Source organism: Muscardinus avellanarius, assembly GCF_963383645.1.
Source record: "Muscardinus avellanarius genome assembly, chromosome: 14".
Classification (NCBI taxonomy): Eukaryota; Metazoa; Chordata; class Mammalia; order Rodentia; family Gliridae; genus Muscardinus; species Muscardinus avellanarius.
The window spans coordinates 40582701-40598009 of record NC_137800.1 but is presented as its reverse complement, the minus strand read 5'-3'; the positions used below and the strand labels follow the sequence as shown (position 1 = coordinate 40598009).

Here is a 15309-nt window from a genome sequence, read left to right as displayed (position 1 = left end):
AGCATATTTGCTTTAGCCTTCTATGGTCTTTCCCAATCTAATATAATAGATTTTTTTTTGTGTGTGTGTGTGTGTGTGTGTGTGTGTGTAGTAAAAGCGGTGGAACCTTGGGGCTTTTCTACCTTTGGGATATATTCCTGGACCTTTTTTATACTTTATTTGGAAACAAGGTCTCACTAAGTTGCTGAGAGCCTCACTAAGTAGCTGAGGCAGGCTTTGAACCTGCGTGATCCTCCTGTGTCAGCCTCCCAAGTGCTGGGATTACAAGCATGCACCACCACGCCTGGCCTCAATCTAATGTAATAGAAAATGCTCAAGCCATTCTCCTACAAAACTAGAAATTGTAATGATCTGGAAACAATTCTCCCAAATGGATGTAACCCCATTTCTTTTTAGTTTTTTTTTTTTTTTTTTTTTGCGGGTCTGGGGATGGAACCCAGGGGCATATAACTAACACCCTGCCCTATTTTTTATTCTTTATTTTGAAACAGGGTCTCACTGAGTTGTGGAGAACCTCACTAAGTAGCTGAGGCTGTCCATAAACCACAATCTTCTGGTTTTAGCTTCCCAAATGCTGGGATTACAAGCATGCCCCACCATGCCTGGCTGTAACCCCATTCTATTGAAAACTCTCAGCCTTGCTTTGAGGTTTGGTTCTAACAAACATAAATAAGGTACAGTAGTAAAAGTAGACAAATTAACTGCAAATAAAAATGTTTCCAACATCAACTATTAGTGGTGCTCTATATAGAACAAAAATCACATGAAAGGAGAAACATGACATAAGAAAGTAGATACAGACCCAGAGCATGCCGTGGGGCGAGACTGGGTCTGGAGCCAGTGGGCCAGACTTGGATCCTGCCGTGGGGCGAGGCCAGGCCCAGAGCCTGTTGCATGGCAGGCCTGGAACTGGGGCCTGCTTCACAGCAAAGGGCCAGTGGGTTTCTTCAACTGTGTGGCCAGTAAGCAATAGATGCTGCCACTGTCTCACCTAATCTCTCAGCAGATTTCCAGATCCAAGTGACCTCTATTTAAAAAAAAAATTGGTCATGAGTGGGTCATATTGTCATAGTTACTCACCTTCTGGCTTTCATGTTTTCCGTAAGTGGGAATAAGTGTGGAGAAAAAGAAGCTCTAATACATTGTTGGTGGGATTGCAAGTTGGTGCAACCACTTTGGAGAACAGTATAGAAGATCCTGAGAAGAAGGAAAATGAACTTACCATATGACCCAGCAATACCACCTCTGGGTATCTACCAAAAAGAATGAAACCCAAAATACAAAACTAACGCATGAACAACCATGTTCATAGCTGCACAGTTCATCATTGACAAACTGTGGAATCAGCCAAGATGTCCTTCAACGAATGAGTGGATTTTAAAACTATGGGATATGTACACAGTGAAATTTTGCTCAGCCATAAGGGAAAACAAAATTACGGCATTTACAGTGAAATGCCACACAGAAAAAAAAAAAAAAAGAAATCAGATGCTTTTCTTAATGTTCAAAATATTAGGGAGAAATGGGTAACAGGAAAAACTCTAGATGAAGAAGGGACCCTATAGAGGAGCAATGAAGGTGACATATCTGAGGGGATAAGAGGGAGGATAAGGGAAACTCTTTAAAGCACATGATGTGCTTAAACATATAAAAGTCAATCAGGAAGTCAAGCATGGGTAGGATGGAGGGGGAGGGAAGGGGTTAGAGATTGGGTAGGGGCGGATGTGGGTGATGTGTGCATGTTTATCTCCACAAGTTTTTTTCCCCATTGAGATGTATGACTACAGTGAACCAATAAAAATTTATTAAAAAAAGAAAGTAGATACAGCATTTCATAAATCTGATTACCTTATGTGATAAAGAACTTCTTTTAGAAGATGTAGGTAGTTTTACTACTAAATATAATACAAGATTGACAGTAGTAAAAAAAAAAAAAAGCAGAACAGATGAACAACCAGGTCCAGTGTGTTTCCATTATCAAGATGTTCTCCAAGAAAAATGATGGAATAAAGATGCTTAGGATAATTGAAAATATGTATAAAAGATGGGTATACAGTAGTCTCTTGATATCAGTATCTCTCATGGTGTTTTCTTGGGTGGCTATCTAACTCTTTTACCCGAAGAAGGAAAGGGAGTCACTGCCTTCCACTGTCAGGTGCAACGGGCCGCCATTGCCCTCCTGAAGGTGGTTTTTAGAGGAAAATTTATGCATTGAGTGCCCACATAAGAAAAACAGAAAGTCATCAAATACACAAACTAATGACACACCTCAAGGACCTAGAAAAACAGGAACAGTTTAATTCCAAAGCCAGAAGAAGGCAGGAAATAATTAAAATTAGAGCAGAAATAAAAAACAATACAATCAATAAAACAAAAAGTTGGTTCTTTTAAAACAGTAGCAAGATTGACAATTAGCCTATGTAACCAAAAGAAAGAGACAATTAACTCAGGTTATTAAAACCAGAAATGAAAAGGAAGACATCACCATAGACAATGGGGAAATCCGTAGCAACATCAGAAACTTTTGAAAATTTATATGTCAATAAACTGGAAAACATGAAAGAAGTAGACAGATTTCTAGAAACATAAAACCAACCTAAATTGAACCAAGAAGATATAGAAAACCTAAACTGACACATAGCAAGCAAAGAGGTAGAAACAGCAATAAAAAGCCTTCCATTGCTGGGTGCACACTTGTAATCCCAGCATTTGGGAGGCTGAGACCAGAGGATCGCAGTTTTTGTGGACAGCCTCAGCTACTTAGTGAGTCTCTTGAAACTCATTGAGGCCTTGTATAAAAAATAAAAATACTAAAAAAATAGGGCTAGTGGTGTAGCTTGGAGGGACAGTGCCGCTGGGTTCCATCCCCAGTACCACAAACAAAACAATACAATACGATACAATACAAAACAAAAACAAAACAAAAAACCTTCCATCAAAGAAAAGCCCAGGTCCAGACAGATTCCCAGCTGAATTACACACAAATATACAAAGGAAATAAGCCCAGAACTTCACAAAGTATTCTAATGCATTGAAACAGATGGAATTCTTCTGAACTCCTATGAGGCCAGTATCACTTTAATTCCAAAACCATATAAAGATCCTTTAAGAAAAGAGAATTACAGACCAATATCATTCGTGAATGTAGATGAAAAAATTCTAAACAAAATACGAGTCATGTACATTTAAAACCACACCAAGAAAATTGTACACCATCACCAAATTTGTCTCATTCCAGGAATGCAAATCTGGTTTAATATTCATGAATCAATACATGCTATTCACCACATAAATAGAACTAAGGACAAAAATCACACAGACATCTCAATAGATGCTGAAAAAGCATTTGACAAAATCCAGAAGATGGCGACCGAGAAAAATGGGGCTTAAGAGCCCCGCTAACAACCAATCTCCATTACCACAAAATCAGCACCTTTCATAGCCAGAAAACACCATCACCAGAGAAACAAAAAAATCACCAGGCTCCAGAGAGAAAGCGGACTGAGAACAGAGCTCAGAGCCACAGAGGAGATAACCGGCCTCATGCCCGAGGACGCGGCAGCAGCGCCATACTGCCGGCGGCAGCGGCAAATTCACTGGATGGCTACAGCAAGCCGAGGTGAGCCTCTGCGGAACAGCCAGGCGGGATTTCTCGCCGCAGGTAAAAACTAAAGCTCCCAGTGGCTGAGCTCAGCACACGCCGCAGGGATTCAGAGTGGAAATCAAAACCAAAAAGAAATACGCCAGCCTCACGGCCGAGGGCGTGGCAGCGGCGCCATATTGACACCGGCGGCAGCAGCAGATAATTCACCGAATCCAGTACAGCTACTTCTGCGTACTCAAGAACAGTGAGTCAAATTGCGGGTCATAGAGGAGAAATCCCAGTACTGTACTCCCTGGGACTTGACCCAGTGGGGGAGGGGCGGTGGCAGAGATATCACACCATAGGAGAACGTGCAACCTGGCACCCCTCACAGTCTAAAGCAGCCTCTATCGACTCTCTGGGTCGGAGACTCTGTGATACAACCCAGTAAAGGAGTAGTGGGGTCTGAGATACTACTGACTCGAGTTCCAGAACACCTTAAGTGAAGTCATAGTGACCCAAGGGAAGAACCCAGAGAAGGCACAAACTTCCGAAATCATGGGAAAGAGGAATAATACTGGAGCAATGAATGCCCACAACCTCACAACATCAGAACCCGATAAAACAGAAAATCAGAGATTTCTAGAAGATCAAATCAGGAAAATAACTGTAGAAATAATAGAGGTGCTTTGAAAAGAACTCAGAGAGAGCCAAAAGGAGATAAAGGATGCAATTAATGAAGTAAAGGCCTCAATTCAAAGCACAAACAACCGATTAGACCACATGGAGAACAGAATCTTGCTCTTAGAAGATGATCATTCCAAAAATGAACGCATAGTTTCTAATCTAGGAAAAAATATCTGACAGCAGGAATCTGATATTGAAGAAATATGGGCCCATTTTAAGAGAGCTAACCTAAGAATAATTGGAATAGAGGAGGGAAAAGAAAGTGAAACCAAAGGGATCAACAATCTATTCAAGGAAGTAATAGCAGAAAAATTTCCAAACATAGAGCAAGAGGTTGATACACAGGCCCAGGAAACCTATAGAACTCCCTTTAGACAGGATCAGAGAAGAGGATCCCCACGCCACATAATTGTCAAAATGACCAATATGGAAGCCAAGCAGAGAATCTTAAAGGCAACAAAAACAAAGGGCCAAGTGACATTCAGAGGCAAGCCAATTAGAATCACTCCAGACTTCCCAAACCAAGTCATGAGAGCCAGAAGGGCTTGGAGTAACATATTCCAAACTCTGAAAGAAAACAACTTCAAGCCAAAATTTCCTACCCAGCAAAACTTTCTATCAAATTAGATGGAGAAATAAGAAGCTTCCATGACAAACAGAAACTGAAGGAATTTTTGTCTTCAAAACCAGCACTAGAGAAAATTCTCAAAGAGATTAACTACAAAGAAGAAATAGGTAACACACACCAGAACCAGAGAAACAAGAGTTTCCATCCAACAGTCAACTAAGATTGGTTATCTGTGGAGATTCATTATTTATGTTAATCTTTTACCTATCTCTAAATTGTATTGTTTGCCTTTATTGTTGTTAATTTTTAGGATTTCTAGTTGGAATATTAATATACCTTCACATATAGCATTTGGAAATATTTTATCCCATTCTATTAGTAACTGTTAACTCTGTTTACATTGTCTTTGGATACACAATATGTTTTTTATTTTTTAGGGAGTTTGTATACTCTTCTGTTGCCTGTGCCATTGAAATCATATCCAAGAAATCACTGCCAATTTCAGTGTTGTGAGGTTTTATGACCCAGATTTTCTCCTAAAAGTTTATAGTCTTAAGATTTGTATTTAGGTCTTTTATCTATTTTGAGTTAATATTTGTATATGGGATTAGGTAAGGGTCCAACTTTATTCTTTTCCGTTTCATGAATGGGAAATGGAGTGTGTCTACTGAGTTAATCCATTCTTACCAGCGTGATGAAGAGCTGACACTAGTTATGACTGCTAGATACATATGTGATGTATCTGTAGTGGGTGTCAGTGAGCTGTGAGACCAGACCCTGAAGACCACTGGCTTGATTGTGCCATGGCAAATGCAGCACATGTTGCTGCCTATAACCTCCTTTTGTTGCCAAAGGGAAGTGTATGTAGTCTCTCTGTGTTTTGTTTGTCCTAGGACAATTGCCAGTAAGAAAATGAGATTCAGATGTCCAGCATCTGCAGCTCTATCAGCTAAAGAGTGCTTAATTGGTTTAATCATTATTTTTAAATTTCTAGTGTGTTCAGGTAAAAGAACATATAGTTGTTTTTATCAAAGAAATGTACACAAAATTACACATTGACCTAAACCCTGATTTCCAGCAATCTTTGTTGTCTTTCAGTAAAGACCCCAAAACAAAGCCATTTTGCAATATTGTGTCTTTTTATATAACAGTAATTTAGAAGACTATTTAATTAGGTTCAAATGTTATTTTAGATCCTAAGAAACCAAGAGTATTTTAAAGCATTAATTACATTTTGTATTTACCAATTTAATTTAATAATTAAACTATAGATTACCCCTGAAAATTAAGATGTCAGATAAACATCATTAGTGTCTTAAAACATTTTTCCTGCCAAAGAAAAACTTTTAAAAGCAATGAACATTGTATTTAAAACATTCTACAGAGGTTAAAAATAATCTTGATTGGCTGTTTACCTAGGGAAAAAGGCATGTGTTAATAATTTTAGGACATTTTTATTTTATTCTCATGAGCAAATCTTAAATTTACTCAGTTGCTAGATTTATTTAAATCATATGAACTTGGAGGCATTTGACTTTATGCTTTGTTTTAAACTTTTATAAGCACTCACTTTATTAATATGCTAATTTGTAGTATCATGTACACATACACATTGCACACAGAACACAACAACAACATACAGACACTAAACAGAATTAACTCTTGAATAGCTGCTGAGTAAAGACAGCAGGAGAAAAAAATAAAAAAAGCTAAAGCCTCTTTCTAGGTAAAACAAAAATAAGTTATAGACAAAACAAAAATGAATCAAAACAGAAAATACATGCAAGCAAATCCAGGGAGGAATTTGTAAAAATCCATGAGCTCAAAGAACTGAAATGGCCGTATTTTCTGTAATAAAAGCTATATTTGCCAGGTGTGGTGGTGCACGCTTGTAATCCCTGTGCTTGGGAGGCGGAGATAGGAGGATGGCACAGGTTCGAAGCCAGCCGCACTGGTTTAAGAGACCTTGTTTTCAAATAAAAAAGTATAAAATAGGTCTGGGAATGTAGCATGGAGGTAGAATGGTTTCCAGGAACCCCAGTACCACTAAAAACAAAAACAAAAAAACAAAAAAAAAACTATATTTGCTGTAAACTTGTATATATGCTTATATAAAGGAGACTCTTGTTTTTTTTTCCTTTTATTCCTATAAACTTAAAATTGGCTTTTAGTGTGTAAAAGAACAAATCACATTAGAAAATAGAATCATTTTACAGGCTTTTATAAGAAACATTTAAACATAAGCATGTTTTGTGAGTTTGATCTGCAGCACCAGAGGCCTAGGTATGAGCTGTTTACAGTCACCCAAGGGAGGAGCTGCTTGCCTCTTCCAGGGACAGAGGCAGACACCTCTTATCTCATGCAGATTATTATTATTTTTTGTGGTACTGAGGATGGAACCCAGGGGCTTTTCTACCTCTGGACTATACTCCCAGACTTATTTTTATACTTTACTTGGAAACAGGGTCTCACTAAGTTGCTGAGAGCCTAACTAAGTAGCTGAGGCTGGCTTTGAACCTGTGCGATCCTCCTGTCTCGATTATAAGCGTGCACCATCATGCCTGGCTCTCATGCATATTAAATTTGGGGTGGTAGAGAACTGAGAACTCTTTGTTCTCTACCATACTGGAAAACATACACTGGCAAAAAGCCTGTTCAACAAATGATGTTGGAAAAACTGGTTAACCATATGCAGAAAAATGGAAATTAATCCCACTTTCTCACCCTGCACAAGAGTTCCTTGAGGCTCCTTGAAGAGGGTATAGGTCCAACACTGCCTATGTGTTATAGGCACTGATAAACACTTTCTCAACAAGACCCCAAAGGAATAAGAAACTAAAAGGCAAATCAATGTGTGGGATTGTATGAAGTTGTAGAGCTTCTGTACAGCAAAGGAAACTGTCAAGAACCTCAACCGAGAGCCAACAGAATGGGAGATTTTTGCCAAGTACTCCTTCGATAGAGGACTAATGTAGAATATACAGAGAACTCAAGAAATTCAGTACTAAGAAAACAAATAACCCAATAAAAAATGGGCAAGAGAACTAAGTAGACACTTCACAAAGAAAGAAATTCAAATGACCAATAAATACATGAAAAAATCATTAGGAATCAGAGAGATGCAAATCAAAATTACCCTGAGATTTGACCTAACTCCAACTAGAATGGCAATCATTCAAAACCCAAACAACAACAAATGCTGGCAAGGATGTGGAGAAGTGGAAACTCTAAAACATTGTTGGTGGGATTGCAAATTAGTGCAACCACTTTGGAAAATAGTATGGAGGATCCTCAGAAGAATAAGAACAAACTTACCATTTGATCCAGCAATACCTCTTCTGGGTATCTACCCAAAAGAAAGAAAACCAAAGCACCAAACTAAGGCATGCGTATCCATGTTCAAGTTGCAAAATTCACCATTGCCAAACTATGGAACCAGCCAAGATGTCCATCAACAGATGAATGGATTACAAAACTGTGGGATATGTACACAATGGAATTTTATTCAGCCATAAAGAACAACACAACTATTTCTACAAGGAAATGGATGAACTGGAGGACATTATGCTAAGTGAGATTTGTCAGTCACAAAAAATAAGAAATTGGATGCTTTCCCTAAAATGTGAAAGCTAGGGAGAAATAAGTCATAGGAGGAATTCTAGATGAAGAAGGAGATTCTATAGATGAGCAAGTAAGGCAACCTGAAGGGATGGGATGAGGGAAGAAGAAAATTCTCTAATGCACATGATGTACTTTAACAAACATATCTAAGTCAATCACTAAGCCAAGCATGAGAAGGAGGGAGGGGGAGGGAATTGGCAGGAATTGGGTAAGTGCTAATTTGGTGATGTGTGCATGTATGTCTCCACCATCCTGTATCCCATTAAGATGTATGACTACAATGAACCAATAAAAAAAAATTAAAAAAATAGGTAAAAAAAAGCTAGGCGTGGTTGTGCACACTTGTACTTCCAGTACTTGGGAGGTTGAGATAGGAGGATCAACGGTTTACAGACAGCCTCAGCTACTTAGTGAGGCCCTCTGAAACTTAGCCAGAACTTGTTCCAAAATAAAGTATAAAAAATAGGGCTGTGGGTGTAGCTCGGAGGCAGAATGCCCTTGGGATTCCATCCCTAGTATTGCCAGAAAAAAAATGCCAGGCATGGTGGCACACACCATGTGTAATACCAGTACTTTGGAGGCTGAGAGAGGGGGATCACAGGTTTGAGACCAGCCTCAGCAATGTAACAATACTCTCAGTAATTTAGCACAACCCTGTTTTAAGCCCAAAGAGAAAAAGGTACAGAGGTGTAGTCAGAGACAGAAAACTCCTGGCTTTAATTCCATTACTGAAAAAAAAGGCAAATCTTATAGAAGGAGTGTAGGGGTGTTAAACTAAAATAGCTGATTAAAATAACATAAGGAAGCAAATTAAAATACTAAGCATAATCATTAAAATAAGAGATAGTGAGCATATTTCACCCAACAAGTAGAGTAAATAGGAAAAACTAAAATGAGTAAAAGGAGGAAATTATTAATTTAAAAAGTTAAAAAAAGGAGAAGGAAAAACAAGGAGTAAGCACATAGTACAATGGCAAAAATAAATAAAAAATATTAGTATTCACAATGAAAGTAAAGGAACCAGGTGTTTCAAAGTATTTGAATTGGTGTTTTAAATATCTAGTGATAACTGTGTAAAGTGATATAAAAATTCAGGAAGCCAATGAACAGAAAAAGATGTACTAAAAATTATTACAGCCACGTTAGTTACAAATTCAAAACAAAAGGAATTGTTAGAAACAACAGATTACTATTTAATGAGTCATCTCAACATGAAGATAAGCTGCCCCCCACCCTTTTTTGAGACAAGTTCTTGTTATGTTACTCAGGCCAGCCTTGAACTTATGCTCCTCCTGCCTCAGTTTCCTGGGTAGCTGGGATTACAGGCCAAGATAAAACAATTCTAAACTTGACTGTATCTAAACAAACCTTAAAATATTAAAAAATTGAGAAACTACAAGGACAAATTGGCAAAAGTACCAATCATGGTATATTTATAGCATACCTCTCTCAATAAAATTAATAAATAAGCAGATAAAGATCAAATAATTGAATAGCATAATCATAGAGTATCACCTAATAACACACACAGAATATTTCACATAACAATAAGAGGACCGACATTCCCTTCAGGCATATGGAACATATACAAAAATTGACCTCATGCTTAGGTAAAAAGTAGGCTTCAAAATATAAAAGGAAAAATAATGACCGTATGTCCTTCAAAATGCAATAATTTAAAAACCATAACAAAAGATAACTCAAAAGTTAATTTATATTTTGTAAGTGATATCTCTGATGCGTATGTAGTAGCCTTCTTTCAGTTTATAATAAATAATCAAGAAATGAAGAGAGTATAAATAATTGTGCAATTAAAGAGTAGATATAAGTACAGATGCTGTATTGATGTGGCGATTAATAACAAGGGATTTCATAAAAACTGACATTTTAAAGCTTAAATGGTTTTATAATTTCTTTCTATTTTTGTGGTACTGGGGATTGAACCCAGGGGGCATTTGGCCTCTGAGTTACGCTCCAGCCCTATTTTATTTTTATTTTGAAACAGCATCTCACTAAGTTGCAGAGGGCCTCACTAAGTTGCTGAGGCTAGCCCCAAACATATGATCCTCCTGTCTCAGCCTTACAAGTACTGAGACTACAACCTTGCACTACCATGCCTGGCTATGATTCTATAGTTTTCTTTTCTTTTTTTCTTTTGCAGTACTAGGAATGGAACCCAGTGGCATTTTATCTCCGAGCTATACTTCCAGCTCTAGTTTTTCTTCTTTATTTTGAAACAGGGTCTCACTGTGTTGCCAAGGGCATCACTAAGTAGGAGCTGAGTCTGTTTTTGAACTGCGATCCTTCTGAGCCTCCCAAATGCTGGGATTATAAGGGTGTGGCACCACGCCTGGCTGATTCTATAACTTCTAAAAAAAAAATACATGTTGTCAAAACTGACTCAAGAAAAAATTAAAATCCTGAATAATCATATGACTATTTCAGTAAATTAAAGCAGGCCAAGAGAAATGAGGTCTACCAAATTTTCACAAACTCTTTGAAAGAACACATAACGCACTAATTTATTTTATGAGGTTAGCATACCCTTGATACCAAAATAAGAGAGAGAAAATTAAAATAAAAAATAAAAGTTATAGTCCAGGCTCACTCATGAGCTTAAATTTCTAAACAAAATGTTAGTAAACTAACTTCCACAAAATATAAAAAAATATGAAACATGACTCATCAGTTATATAAGCAAAGCAAGTTTGGTTTATTATTTTAAATTTAATTGGCTTCTGTTGTCATATTAACACTTAAACCTAACCATATGATCACTCTCAGAGGGGGAAAACTGCTTGATTTATAACCAATATATATTCATAATTAAAAACTCAAAATATTGAAGAAACAGAATAATTATGAGAAACAAAGCTCTTCAAGTTGGGAACAGAACAACAAAACCCTAACATCCTCTTATTCAACATTCTACTGAGCAGTCTATAAAATATAAAAGGGTAATATGAATATATGAAGTCTAAGATTTGAAAGAGAAAGAAGCTGGGTACAGTGGCACATGCCTGTAATAGCAGTACATGAGAGGCTGAGGCAGGAGGCTAGTGGACAGTAACTTATTGAGATCCCATTTCAAAAGGAAAAAAAAATAGGGCTGGGTGTGTATCTCAGAGTTCAATTTCCAATTATTTCACCTCTCCCTGTGAAGTTATCTAAATAATGTCATCTGGTTCACATTTCCCCATTTTATATATGAGGATTTCATGAGGAGCATCTCACCCTTAAGAAGAAAACCCTGTCATCTGTTACAATATGGATTGAACTGAAGGAATCACGCTATGCAACATAAGCAAAACAAATATTGCATGATCTCTTTTACATGTAGAATTTAATGTAGTCCAATTTATATAAGCAAAGAGTAGTTTAGTGGTTGCCAGGGGCTGAATGGAGGGGGAACGGGGAATGCTGGTTGAACAGTATGGTTTCAGTTAGAATAATTTCAGTGATGGTAGTTGCCATTCTGCATTGTGTACTTGCAATTTGCTAAGAGGATAAAAAATGAAAGCTTTTCAACACACATGGTAATTATGCAGAAATAATGGATATTTTGCTTGGTTGTAGCGATCATTTCACAATTTATATGTATATTCAAATATCAAGTTATACATCTTACACAGTTTTTATGTCAATGATATTTCAATGAAGTTGTTAAAAAAAGATAATAATAAAAACACCTATAATTCTAAGAACTCATAATTGGGAGGGTGTGCATAGGGAAATAGTCTCTGAATTTTGCCATAGGAGTCCTGTGAGGGGAATGGGAGGTGACTGAGTTGTCCTTAAGAAGTGGACTGGGTGGTATTGGTATCAGCGGGCATGTGCTTTAGTGTCTCAATTTTCAAATTTTTTTTTGGTTTCAGGATATCTTTATTCCACTGAAAATTATTCAGGACCTCAGGCACTATTGTTCATGTGTATTATATCTATCTATATTTACCATATTAACATTAAAACTAAAGAATTTGAAAAACATCAACATTTACTACATTTTAACACAAATCACTTGTTTTCATTAAAATTATTATTTTTCAAAGCAATAAAGTGGATGAGAATAGTGGCATGTTTTTATATTTTTGCATACATTTTTAATGTCTGGCTTAATAGAAAAGAGCTTGGTTCTCCTATCTGCTTCTACATTTGACTGCTTGTGACAGCCCATGTCAAGTAGCCTCTGGGAAACTTCAGCATATATTTGGGAGGGAATAGGAGCGGAAAATGTGGATAACATGTGTGAATTATTTAAAAAGCATTTTGATTTTGCAGATCTCCTGAAGGGACTCAGGGCCTTCCCAGGGTTCCCTGGACCACATGTTCACAGGGTAGCGAGCACAGGAGAAACGTCAGCAGGCTTGGGGGCCTTGTTGAGTAATGGTGAAGGACATGGAGGTGATGATCATTGCTATTTTTTACTTATTTTTTCCTTTGGGATCTTGTTGCTAGGACTCCTCTTTTAGATATGGTATCACCATGAATTAGTAATGTTATAAATGCGCATTATATTGCCTGGTTAAAATATTTTCTTGTTTTTTTGAGTTTTGGTATATTCTAAGAAGTTTCTGGCTCATTCTTTTATCTATCCAAATTAGATTTTCTTTTTTTCTTTTGGTGATGCTGGGGATTGAATCCTGGGACATTCTACATATGAGCCATGGCCCAAACCCTATTTTATTTTTTACTTGGAAACAGGGTCTCACTAAGTTTGCCAAGAGCCTCACTAAGTACTGAGGTTTGCCTCGAACCTGTGATCCTTCTGTCTAAGCTTCTCAAGTACTGAGATTATAGGTGTGCACCACCATACCCAGTTCTCAAATTTGGAATTTAGAAAACAGTTCATGTAGTTACATTTGCATGAAATATATCTCTGAAGACACTTTTGAATACTTATATTTCTCTAAAAGCAATGATATGCTGTCTTTTAAATACAAATATGATACCACTTCCCGTATAGAAACAGAACATCTTTTCAATACAACCTGAGCATGATTCATTCATTTTATATTTGACCACACGGTGTCGCTGTTTCCCTTCTAATGACACAAGCAGCGGACCCTTAAGGATACAATGTACTCTAAAATATTACCTTACTTTCTGTTCCATAATTATTAAGTTTTCAGAGTGTTATTAGATTTATCCTATATAAAGAGTATGTAGGAAATTTTTGTAGATACATAATATTTGGTAATGAGTTAGCTCAAGATTTGGCATGGTCAGAGTGAAGATAGCATTTTCAGCCCTAGAATTTTATTTATAATTACATTTTTAGTGATACCAACTGCTTTATAAAAACATCTTTATATTATCTAACCAATGGCTGTGAAATCATTTGCCTTGAAACACACAGCCAAGTCATCAATCAACAAACTGGGTTGAAAATGGTGCCATTTTAAGATTGCTATTTACACTGCAATTTGCAAGTTTTTTTTTTTTTGAAATTAGAACATTTCTAGAATGTACTAACTAAGATTGTTTTTTTTTAAAAAAGTAATGGTTCTTTTTATGGCAAGGAAATAAATTGGACCTCGATTCTGGAAAGTGCAGAAAACAAATCAGCATTCTTTATAAATAGATTTTATTGCCGGTTTAGAAATTACCTTATGTGCTTTTCAGATGATAGAAACATGAAGTGAGCTGTGGTTTGCACTGTGCATACATCATATTTGCTGTGTCATTTTAAAAAGGATTATGGGAAATTGCAAGGTCAAGATTCTCTAAAAGGAGATTGTTAAGAAGTGGCAAAATGAGAAAATGAAAATCAAGCCAGCCTAATTATTTGTAAGCAAGGCAGTAAAAGGGGAGGGGAAGTCCTGGAGTGGGAGCCAGCAGGTCAGTGTTCTGACCTTGGCTAAGTCATTGGTGGCCACAGCAGGCCAAATAAATGGAAGCTAAGCTGACTGGCAATTGGAATGGGGAGAGGATATTGGTCAGAGGTAAGAACAGCATTGCGTATAGAGATGTATAAGTGATCCGAAAATGTCTTTAGGAAGATAGGTCATCTAGATGTGGCTACATGGACTGCTTTCGAAATTTCAAATTTGAGAGCCTGGAATGCTGGCGCTAAGCAGGGAGTTAGTGTGCATGTCCACTGAGAGCTGACAGAATCCGAGCTTCCTGGCCTGGCAGGATTAAGTAGTCTCAGATGTCCAGGCCAGACAGAACCACAGAGATGTACTGTGCAGGTGCTGGCTGGAGAGTAGCATCAAGATGTTCAGATTTATGTAGCAAACATTATTTTATTCTTTTAGATGAGACAGATGCACCTACAGGAGCAGACATGGGCTGAAGGCAGGGTTCCATGAGTTCAAACAGGAGGGAGGAAATAGCAATTCAGGCTGGTAGGTGACTGCAACCACACTGGAATTCTGGAAAAAAAAATAAAAGAAAAAAAGAGAGAATCCTATATTTTAGTCTACTTGTAAATTTCAGAAATTACCATAGGCTGGGGAGGCTATGTAACAAACGTTTCTCACAGTTGTAGAGCCTGGGAGTCAAAGATGAAGATACTGGCAAATCTGGTGTCTGGTGAAGACCACCTTCCTCCTTTGCAGGTGGCTGTGTTCTCATTGGATCCTCACCTCACAGAGAGAGGGGGGGGCTCTCTAGAGGGCTTACCTCAGTATCTTTTCATAAGGATACTGATACTAACTCCATCATGGGGTTCCACCCTCATCTAAACATAATTATTTCTCAGTGGCCCCAACTCTTAATGCGTCCTTTTGTTGGTTAGATTTTCTATATATTATCTTAGGGAGAACACAAAAATGCAGTCAGTAGCATTTTATTTAATAACAATAAGTAGTTCTTTGGATAAAAATCTAATGCCCATAAAAAGACTTAA

General features: G+C 37.4%; 1 pseudogene across 1 annotated transcript; it reads right to left on the bottom strand.

Moving 5' to 3' along the window:
• Nucleotides 1–294: 294 nt before the first annotated feature.
• On the bottom strand, nucleotides 295–2083 carry LOC308273138 (phosphatidylinositol-glycan biosynthesis class F protein-like; annotated as a pseudogene). Its single transcript has 3 exons — nucleotides 1827–2083; nucleotides 614–825; nucleotides 295–388 (listed from the first exon to the last, which is right to left on the bottom strand). The product of its transcript is annotated as a phosphatidylinositol-glycan biosynthesis class F protein-like (transcript).
• Nucleotides 2084–15309: the final 13226 nt, after the last annotated feature.